The sequence below is a fragment of the Mastomys coucha genome, unplaced genomic scaffold (genome assembly GCF_008632895.1).
Source record: "Mastomys coucha isolate ucsf_1 unplaced genomic scaffold, UCSF_Mcou_1 pScaffold18, whole genome shotgun sequence".
NCBI lineage: Eukaryota > Metazoa > Chordata > Mammalia > Rodentia > Muridae > Mastomys > Mastomys coucha.
In genome coordinates, this window is record NW_022196900.1 from 50,824,758 (window position 1) to 50,835,628 (window position 10,871).

The following is a 10,871-nucleotide window of genomic DNA, read 5'->3' on the forward strand; positions in this document are numbered from 1 at the left end:
TGGCATAGTGAGCACCCTCGGACTCCAAATGAGTCTGAGCACACACTACCCATACCCTAAAGTAACAGGAAGATGTCATGGAGGATGCAGCTCTTCTTCCCAGATACCTTCTTGAACTGCTAAGCCAGCAAAAAGCAAGAAGCAGTGTGGAGGACAAGCTTGTATTTCTCTATATTTGTCTGTGGATGCTATCATATTCACACAGTGATCACATTGCTTCATAATGCACTTCTCAAAATAAATCTCCACTGCTAAAGACATGGTAGGATCAATGAGAGCAGAAATCTTATTGTGTTTGACAATGTGCTAAAATGTTTAGATTTGAGCCCAGAGCACAGCAGCCTTGCTTGTTTACTTGCTTGCTTTCTCTCTCTCTTTTACCCTTTCATTTTTGGAGACTGTCTGTTTAGTCCTGGCTGTCCTGGAAAACTCTCTGTAAACCATGCTAGCCTCAAACTCTCAGAGATTAGCTTACCTCTGTCTCCCAAGTGCTGAAATTAAAGTCATGTGCCACTTCTCCTAGCTTACAGTAGGCTTTCGATAAACACACATTGTTTGAATATTTTGGTAAATAAGTTTTCCTCTACTTTAAGAAATTAATATATATGTATTACATTGTATTATAGTATATTACATATATTAATATATTTTAAATTTATACATATTTGTATTTAATGTATGAAGTCATATTTCTCTTTGTCAAGTCCTCTTAAAACAAGGTAGAAGAAAAATAAAATGTAGCAAACTTATGAGACTCAGGGGCAGAGGATGAAAGGGTTCATGGAAATGTCTCTCATACCCTCAAAACAACTCTAGGTCTATTGTTAGAATACTATACTGCAGTCACAGACACTCAAGTGTGGCCTACAAATTAAAACCATGCCTTTACTACATCAGTACAAGGATGAGGCTTCCCATAGGTGACAGACAGCCTTTCACCTCAGAGAACTCACATGGCCTCAGTTACAATGTTGTTTATCTTTCATTTATATTTAGGATCACCTCATTTTTATCCTTAAAAGGCAAAATACAACAACACTTGACTGAACATTTTCAAGGATTAATATAATTTTAGCATACAAAGTTCTCTTCCAGATAAATGCCCAAGTGCCTCTTCTCTCTTGCTTTAAATCAACCAAGCTATCAACTATTTTCCTAATTTTTCTAAAAAGAAAACTAAAATCATACATAATAAACATGACCCTCTGATCAGAGCCCTGTAATTTACCAGCTGCATGTCTTGGGCCATGTTTATGGTTGGGGGCCTCAATTTGTTTATCTTTCAAAGAAATTAAATGCCACACACAAGTGGAAGGTGTAGAGTAATTGTATGCAAAGTCTCAAATATGGGATTCCAATACATCTACTGAGACAGTTATTTAAGCCTTATTGCCAACAGTGAGAAACAAAATCCGGAGTTACATTTTTATGTTACAATAACATAGCCCTGCCTTTGTGAACAGAGTTCAGGGGCCTTGCTAGGAACTAAATGGGATACCAAATGCTAAGAGAATAAGTAGGGCTAATACCCTCTTACCTCCCTGGTTTGGGAGGAAGAGCATAGATGGTTTTATTTGGGAGTTGGAAGGGTCAAGTTTCCTTCCTTGCCCAAGAGAATTTTTCAAGATCCCAATGTGTCTGCAAAGGCCAATGGGACCCTGCAGCTTATAGCATTGACAAGTGTTTTCTGTGACCAACTTGCCTTTAAAATGGATCAGGTCGACTTAAATAATAACTTGTCAATGGTAACCTAGGTTGTTAAGAACAAAAGACATAATGCAGAATGTCAAAACTGTAAGGTCTCTGGGCTGCCTGCAAATCTTCAGAAAGATAGTGTTGTAGTTTGAATGTGAAATATTCCCTCATGGGCTTAGGTATTTGAGCCCATGGGGATGCTGTTCTGGAAGAGGGTAGAACTTTTAGGGTGCTGAAGGAAACATCACTAATGATGGATCTTGTATTTTCATAGCCAGGCCCCACTTTCTTGCTTGCTTTCTGCTACCTGCAGAAAGATAGGACCAACTTCTCTACTCCTGTTACCACATGAATCACCTGCAACCATGCCTTCCTTTTTCCCCATAATGGCCTGCAAACAAGTATTTCCTCCCTTTAGTTGCTTCTTGTAAGGCATTTGATCATGCCAACAATGAAAGTTAACTAAAACAGGAAAGCATGGGGTATTCCGCTGCTTTGACAAGTAAAAACTTTGACTCAGATTCGAACTTTGGATAATGGAAGAGTATAACACTCATGCCCCAAGACGTTACAAACTCATGCTCGTCATTCCAATGGAGGATCAGCACTGACTCCCTGGAAGGCTTTTCTTCTTGAGTATGGGAAGATGGAAGTGTTCTTCTTTTTTTGGAGAAATCAAGAATTCTTCCTTGTATTTCAACTTCTAGGCGATGGCAAAACACCTTACCACCATTCTAAGTCACTGTAGACAATAAACTACTTAAAATTAGGTTCAGAGGAGGAGGTCACTCATTTTCAGTCAACAATTTTCCCATAGGTAAAAAGTGAGGGCATAGTTTTTGTATGCTTCAATCCTGAAAATATTGGCTATAAATCATGTTTTAGTGACTTTCACAATAAAAGGCTTTCAGTAACGGCAGCTGCAGATATCAAAAGGCAGGCTCAAGGATGACTACAGAAGTGTAAACATCATCACCATCAGTATCACCATCACTATCATCAAGGACATGGAAAAACCTGTGTGGGACAGATATCGCTGTGGATCAAAGTGCTTGCTATGCAAAGATAAGGATTGGAGGTCACTCCCTCTCTACCCCACTGAGCCTGGAAACCACATAAAAAAACAAGGCATGGTGGTACACACTTGTAATCCCAGCACTAGAGAGGTAGAGACAAAGATCCCTGAGCTAAAGGCCAATAAGGGTCCTGTTTCAACAGAAAAAAGAGTACGTGGTCTCTAATAAAACCAGCATAATTTCTTAAGTGTGATCTAAATATTTATCTTTATATCCACAGGTAAGTGTAGGCCTCACCCCTCATCTAAGAAGCTTCTTTTTGCATTAGAAGGAGACCATTACAGAAAGCCATAACTACTCAGAATGCAGAGAACAACTCACCATGGGACATCCTGCCCCAATTTATACATCCATAGCATGACACTTGCACTTAAGGCATAGGGAATATCCTGGAACACAGGTAGAAACACTCTAAGAGCCAGTGAACCAAGATGTCAGCTGTGAGATTATGCCTTCTAGCTAAACCAATGAAGCTACACCCATGAAATCTGAATAACATGGTTGCCTAAACAAGACCTGAACTCCTACAACAAGAGTTGACACCCCAATATAGATGGGAGAAATCTCACAGGGGTTCACTCCAGATGAAGAGCTGCAAGCAATTAACAACTTCTGAGAGAAGGAGACTTAGTTTTCCCATGGAGAAGTCTCTGGATTGGTTATCCAATACTAAGTGGTCAGCCCTAGAAATACACACACACATATAGATAGATAGATAGATAGATAGATAGATAGATAGATAGATAGAGGCAACATTGAACAGAGTAAGTTATATTTACATATTTATTCACTTGTACACATACATAATAACAATAATTAAAGGAGAGAAGGCCCCATAAATTTGGGAGGAAGTACAGGAGGGAATACATGGTAGGGGTCGAAAAAGACAGAGGGGGATTGATATAAATATATTTTAATTAAATTAAAAATTGAGAAAAGGCAAATGCTTCCTGAAATATTGACTTCTGGTCCACAGGAATGCATATGTGCACCTTCGTATACTTATATGCACATGCATATATGCACATGCACAAGGGAGAAAAGAAATGTGAATATCTTAAGCATGAGTGCTTTCCTGTGGTGCTCATCACTAAGTACTTGGAAGCATCATCTTATTGAGTCATAACCACAAAGCACTGATATATGGTACTTTTCCAGATAAAGAAACTAATTTTTCTCTTGCTATGGCATCTCTGATCTTCTACTCATGTTGCGTCTATTGCATCTGAATAGTCTGTGAGTTCATTCTGTCCTTTGATCTTAATCATTTTGCTAATTATGCTGTGATTACTATTCCATACCAGTCCTGATCCTGGGCAGGAGGGGGTGGGAAACAGAAATCACACTGAACTCTTACAGGAGAGATTTTGATATGAGAAATTAGATAGGTCCTGGTGAATTGAAAGGTTACCAGGAGACAGAGGCAACACACACACACACACACACACACACACACACACACAAGGAAATAGCAATAGCTTTTAGTGGGCATAGAAATGTAGTAATTTGAATCCAGAAATCTGGAGAAGGAACCAGTTTAATGTAGAGGAGATGCTGTGTAGGTGGTGGAGTGCCCTATAGGAAGGAAAACAGAGACCAAAGCTAACCAATAGATGGAGTAGAAACAGTTACAGAAAACACAAGAAGCAACAAACACTTTCATTCCTACATCCTTCCAGTCCTGCTCTAGTCCACACAGTGGAGTACACTCTATGAAGCAAGCTAAGGGTTTCCCAGCTTCAACCTAGAGCCCAGCAGAAAGCTTGATATCAAGCTGGATAAAATGTAAATATGATCAGGCACATATTGCATGTGGGCAGAGTGGAAAATGGAGTGACAGAGCAGGCTCAGAAGCTCACTATTGATCTGTCCCTGCGTCTAATGAGAAGTGTGACCCACAATAATGCAAGCTGAAAACAGACAAACAAACAATCAACCAAACCAAAAATCATTCCTGCGTGATCCAGTCCCTACTGAGTGGCTCTATTGATGCCTAGAGTATGTGAATCCTGTCTGCAGAATTTTATCATACATATCCTAGTATTTAATTTTTAGATAGCAGCAACTTTGTTATCATGCAGGACAAGTGTCCTAAACACCCCTATGCTCTGCAAAAGCTCCAGGAACTATAGGAAAACTTAGGCTAGACAAATGACATTCACAGGTTTTGGTTTTTGTTTGTTTGGGTTTTTGTTGGTTGGTATTTTTACTGAGCCAGAGCAATGCAGTAGGAATGATAGCAAAATTTCATACATCTAAAGTGATTAAAAACCGTATAACTACTGCAGGAAACACGTGGAAATCACCTTGAAGAACAGCAGCCTTTGCTTGTGGAAGCAAGTCTGAGAGATGGTCTGAAACCTCGGCAAGACGATTAGCATCTGAAATTGGAGGGACAGCTGTAATACTATGTCCCTCCTACTCATAGATTAATCAGATTGAAACTAGTTACTGATTTTAAAATTTGGTTTAAGAACTGACTATATCTTCTTGACTGGAACCATCACTACTTTTACACACAAGAAAGCTAATTCACAAAGATGAAACAACTTGCTCACCTTTCTCTAAAAATCAAAAAAGAGGACCCATCCCCCTTTTGGGGGGGACAGTGGTGTATTTCTCATGTAAGATACATCATTTGACAGTGTGAGGTCAGAGCAGAACTTGGGGAAAGTTTTCTGCACAGTTTTACCAGTGACCTTTGGAGGTGAGTGTAAGTGCCCTGGGATGAGATGCTGGTGATCTCAATCTTCCGCAGGTCAGTGTTTAACACTGAGATGCTGAGCAAAGGAATTCATGACTGTTTTGTACTTTGTCCTGAATGAACTCGCAAACTGGAGTTCCAGGGATCCTCAAAAGATGTTTGATAACACTTGAAAGCCATAGAACTAAATGCCTCAAACCCTGCAGTTCAGAATAAAATATAACATAAAATCCTGGGTTCGTTCTTCTGGGACCTGCCACAGTGATCTTTCTAAAAATGCAGATGTCAGTAATCTCATTCCTTTCCTTATTACCCATCAATGACTTCCTGGTTCCTAGAAGAAACTGTCAGACTCCGAGTGGAGGATTGCTGCTTCCACAGCTCATTGCATCTCCAGCTGAGACCCTATTCCATGCTTTAGCCAGCCCACCTACACAGTTTGCCGGATGAGTTAGGGAAATGAGAATGGTGTAGATTTGCTCACATGAATTCTTTACCTGGAATATGTATGGCCTCTAAATTGCATCATTTGCTCACACAGGTTTTCTAGGAGTCAAGTTCTTTTACATCCTTTTTTCATGGCAGAATGAGCCACAGAGGTTGAGGTCCCACCATACCTTATAATAAGTCCTACCACATCATATAGCTAACTGGCTGTGTGTAAGTTGCTTGAAGGTAAACTCTTCTTCCCCTTGAGGTTTTTTTTTGTTTTTTTGTTTTTTCCTAAACAACAAACAATCTGAGGGTATCAGCCAGACTAGAACAATCCTTGCATCCTTGTCACTGAGCTCATGGAAAGGTCAATCATCAAACCCAGACACTATTGTGGATGCCAGCAAGTGCTGGCTTGATATAGCTGTCTCCCGAGAGGCTCTGAAAGTGCCCGACTAATACAGAAGTAGAGGCTCACAGCCATCCATTGGACTGAGCACAGGGTCCCCAATGAAGGAGCTAGAGAAAGGACCCAAGGAGCTGAAGGGGTTTGCAGCCCCTTAGGAGGAACAACAATATGAACTAACTAGTACCCTAGAGCTCCCAGGAACTAAACAACCAACCAAAGAGTACACATGGTAGGACTCATGGCACCAGCAGCATATTTAGAGCAGAAGATGGCCTAGCTGGTCATCAAGGGGAGGAGAGGCCCTTGGTCCTGTGAAGGTTTATGCCGTAGTGTAGGGGAATGCCAGGGCCAGGAAGCGGGAGAGGGTGAGTTGGTAAGCAGGGGGAGGGGGGCGAGAACAGGGTTTTTTTTTTTTTTTAGTTTTTTTTTTGTTTTCCTTTTCGGAAGGGAAACTGGGAAAGGAGATATCATTTGAAATGGAATAAAGAAAATATCTAATAAAAAAGGAATAAACATATAGAATATTAATCATGACAAGAAAAGATTGTAGTGCTGTGGATCAATGTGGACCTCTTCTTTCTTCTATGTGAAATCTAAACAAAATCTTGAGTTCCACCAACTACATCTCTATATATAGCAAAACATACTGTTTGGTAAAGGTGACTTGACTATAACACATATAAAATGATGGGCTAAGATGAAGATGTCCCAGTTTTACCAGGACGGGAGATTCTTTAGGACAGAAAATTCACAAATACTTTACCCCAAAGGCAATACCCGCTACAATATATAATACACAGCTAGGAAGCAAATATTAGACTAGAAGACATGCTCCCTCTGGTTGGATTATTAAGTGAGGCGCCTACATGCAAAAGTATAAAGGAAGGCTGCCGTGGGCAATAAACACTTCCTTACATAAGAGATGAAGTCTCTTTAAGGAATCACAGCCAGTTATCCTGCTCCATGTGAGGCCAATTTAAGAGGAATATTAAAAGTGTATAACTACCAGACCTATGATGATACACACACCACTCATTGGCTTGCTGGCTTGCAGGCTTTTTGGATCCTTGTTCTTGCAGAGTTCTCTTGAACTCATGGGTGGCTCACTCTCCGCAGGCAACCTCATCACCAGTAAGGAAGCACATGATGGTTTAAGTAGCAATGTTTCCTAAGCATGCTTGGCTTGACAAAAAAATAAATAATAAAAAAATGCACATGCCAAAACAACATCTGACAGAAGCCCATCCCGATGCCACTCCATGGTTGTCTATTTACCAGGCTATTTATCAAGATGTAATGAAGAAAAGCCGAACCCCAAGTGCCACCTTCTGTAGCTCAATGCCTAAAACGGAGACAGAAAATTTAAACATGGGCTAGCCTGGCCTTCCTTCCTGGCCCTAATTACATTCTAAGTTTGTTCTTCCAGGTGTCAGAGGAAGGTTTTTCTGGTGTATTTCACAGTGGCTCTGAAGTGTGAAAGCCCAAAGTTCCTTTGGATGAGATGTAGCTTCTTCATAGCACCATTTCCCACAAAATTGTGATAGTTCCCCTAGATTCCTTGGTTAAAAACTCTCTACTCCTCTTCATTTGCTCCCTCACCAATCACATCAGGTTTACCATTCAACTATTTTGTTTTGTTTTGTTTTTGTTTTTCAAGACAGGGTTTCTCTGTATAACCCTGGCTGTCCTGGAACTCACTCTGTATACACAGCCTGGCCTTGAACTCAGAAATCTGCCCTGCCTCTGCCTCCCAAGTGCTGGGACTAAAGGCGTGCACCACCACTGCTATTATCTACAAAAAACAATTTAAACCTTTCCTGCTCTGGAATCAGAATGAATTACAGAACTGGCCAGCCATTCTCCAGAACCCACACCACATTTCTAGAGTATACACACTAGATCCTGGAAAATAATGTGCTGGTGACACTTCTTGCTCACAGCACATGAGTAGAAAGGAAGTATGCTTCAGGTAGGACCAGCCCATGGAAATCTCCCTGACTGGCAAGCCTGTGCCACTGTTGTAACAGGAAGCTTCTTAAACAGGAAGGTAAACAACTCAAAATAGCTTGATTTACTAAGCCCTTCGCAGTCAAAAAAAAGTTTCCTTAAGCAGGAAGGTAAACAACTCAGAATAGCTTCCGGAAGTTCCTAAAGCTGACCAGATTCACTTGCAAGTCCCCAACCCTCCAGCCCTATGTCACAGTAAGTAATGAAAGCTGAGATTCCTCCTCAGAGAAAGCAGAAATAACAAGACAAGCTGAGCTTCAAATAAGACTCTAAGAGGAGAAAAGTTACAAAGATCAGACCTGCCACCTGGAAGAAGCAGAAACCAACTGGGCTACTTGGAAGAGATTTAGTCTTGAGGCACCTGGAAAGGCCAATCAGCAACCTGTTAAGCTGCCTGCAGGCTGTGCAATGTGCTCCAGGTTTCCAGCTTTGCGTCAGCCATGCTGAGATGGGTTTTGGTGATGCAGGTGTCTTCGAGTCATTTCTGATCCTGTACCCCCTATCTCCCACCCCCATGCACACATACACAAAACCCCGAGACCAAAAAACTCACTGGTTTACTGAAGTGAACTTTGGTGGTATGTGTACTTTGGTCTATCATGGATTCTTTGTCTGGGATGAGTAGACATGTGTGCTGCTGTGCTGCGTCTCCCCAAGACAAGTTTGTGTCACACTACAACTACCCTGCATAACTTAAAAGAAATAAGCAGGTAGGTGAAGAGTTCTCCAATGGCTTTTATTCTCGATACCATGTGAAACTTTGTACTCATTTTAATTACTACTCCCAGAGTGTCCAATAACTAGCTCAAGGTTGTGGGGCTGGGCAGCTGTCCAACTAAGGTGCTTTTCTTCTGGTCCTCTCTGCGTTCAACCATTTCAAACTCTTCACCCCATAAGCACCTCCACATGTGCCACCAGTGGTGACATTTGACCACTTGAAGCCATCTTTTACTCGTCCCTTAATTCAACCACCCTTTTCAGATCACTTTTATGTTTAGTTTTCTCAGCAGCAACCTTCACTGAGAACCCAGCCCCAAGAGGAAAGTGTAAAAATGAAACATTGTTTAAGCCCCAATTTTATTTCTTCACAAAAATTGGTGATGGTCGGCTTACTCTTTCTCTTCTAACCATTTTGAGAGACACATTAGATTCCCTCATAAACCTACCATAAATGTTAAAAGTTAATGTCTTCATGAATATTCTTATGAAGGACAGCTTTCCAGGACACTCATCAGCTGCTCTTTCTAGTCAATGCCATCCCCTTTACCAACAGTGCCTCTCAAAGCATGTCCCAGCAGACACTCGGGAAGCCAGTTTTTAAAACAGGGGAACCAGAGAAGGGAAAGGTTGCTTGTCAGAGGCCACCAACCTAACCCCTTGCCCCCAGAGGCTCTGCACAGGTATTTGTGTGTGCATTCGAGTGTGTGTACTAACCTGGGCATAAAATTTAATCTACTGAGTTAAAATGAAGACAAAGACCCACTAGTCACTTCCAAGAGCTCTGATCTTTTAGTCTCCCCTATTGCTATGGCAACAGTACTCCATTTTAGGAGGGCAGGTCTCAGAAATCAACTATAAAATTTGTCAATGAGTCCAAAAAGGCTCTAAAGATATTCTGCTTAATGTTTTCACCCATAGTAATTTGTCCAAATGTCTGATAAATGAGCAAGTGTGCATGAGATGCTTTTGTGAACTCTGTACACAACAGTTAATTTTAAAGTATCTAAGGATTCAGAGTTGACTAAATTTTGGCATAGAACCTTGGGGTTCTAGGGCCTGAGAGAAGTTAAGCATGTTCACCGTGGATCACTAACTCAGCACCAGGTTACAAAGCCCAACAGTTTCCTTATAAAAATTCTCAGGAAACTGAGATACATCGAAATGTTAATATCGGGAGTTATTTCTAGTGAGAGAAATTTTAAGTGATTGGCAACATTACCATGTTCTTTTTTAGTATTTTCTGTGGGTTTTTTTTTCATTATTTGTATAATAAAGAGAGAAAAATGCAAATGTGGCTGATTGTATTATTTATTCTAAAAATATCTGCTGACTATTCCTAGTAGTCTCCTTTTATGGGAAGGGTATTGTTCTTGTCCTGATAGATACCAGGGTTAAATTATGAGCCATGCTTCTATTGATAAAAACAAATTGTGGACAGAAGGGACATGTGTGACTCTCACAAGATTGACAGCTAATCCTGTGCTTTCACAAAGTCTCATATTTTCTCCCCTGAGAGGCATTTTCTAGAAAGAGTTGCTTCTCCACCCTAGGCAGCAACATGGCAAGGACAGGAGCCTATCCTAGCTTATTATTCCTCTGCCTTTGTCTCTTTCAGTCCCCACTGCCCTCCTCCTCTGTACCCCAGGCTAGTTCAGTACAAGCCAGCCTCTGGACACTACGTTCAACTTTTTTTCTAAATTGAAATTTGACAAATAAGTCTAGCATGTGATGATATGGGGTGTCGTGTGGTGTTTCAATGTGCTAAACATACATTGTAGGCATGAAGCAATAAATTTGTCACTTCACATGTTTTTGTCTGTTGAAATCA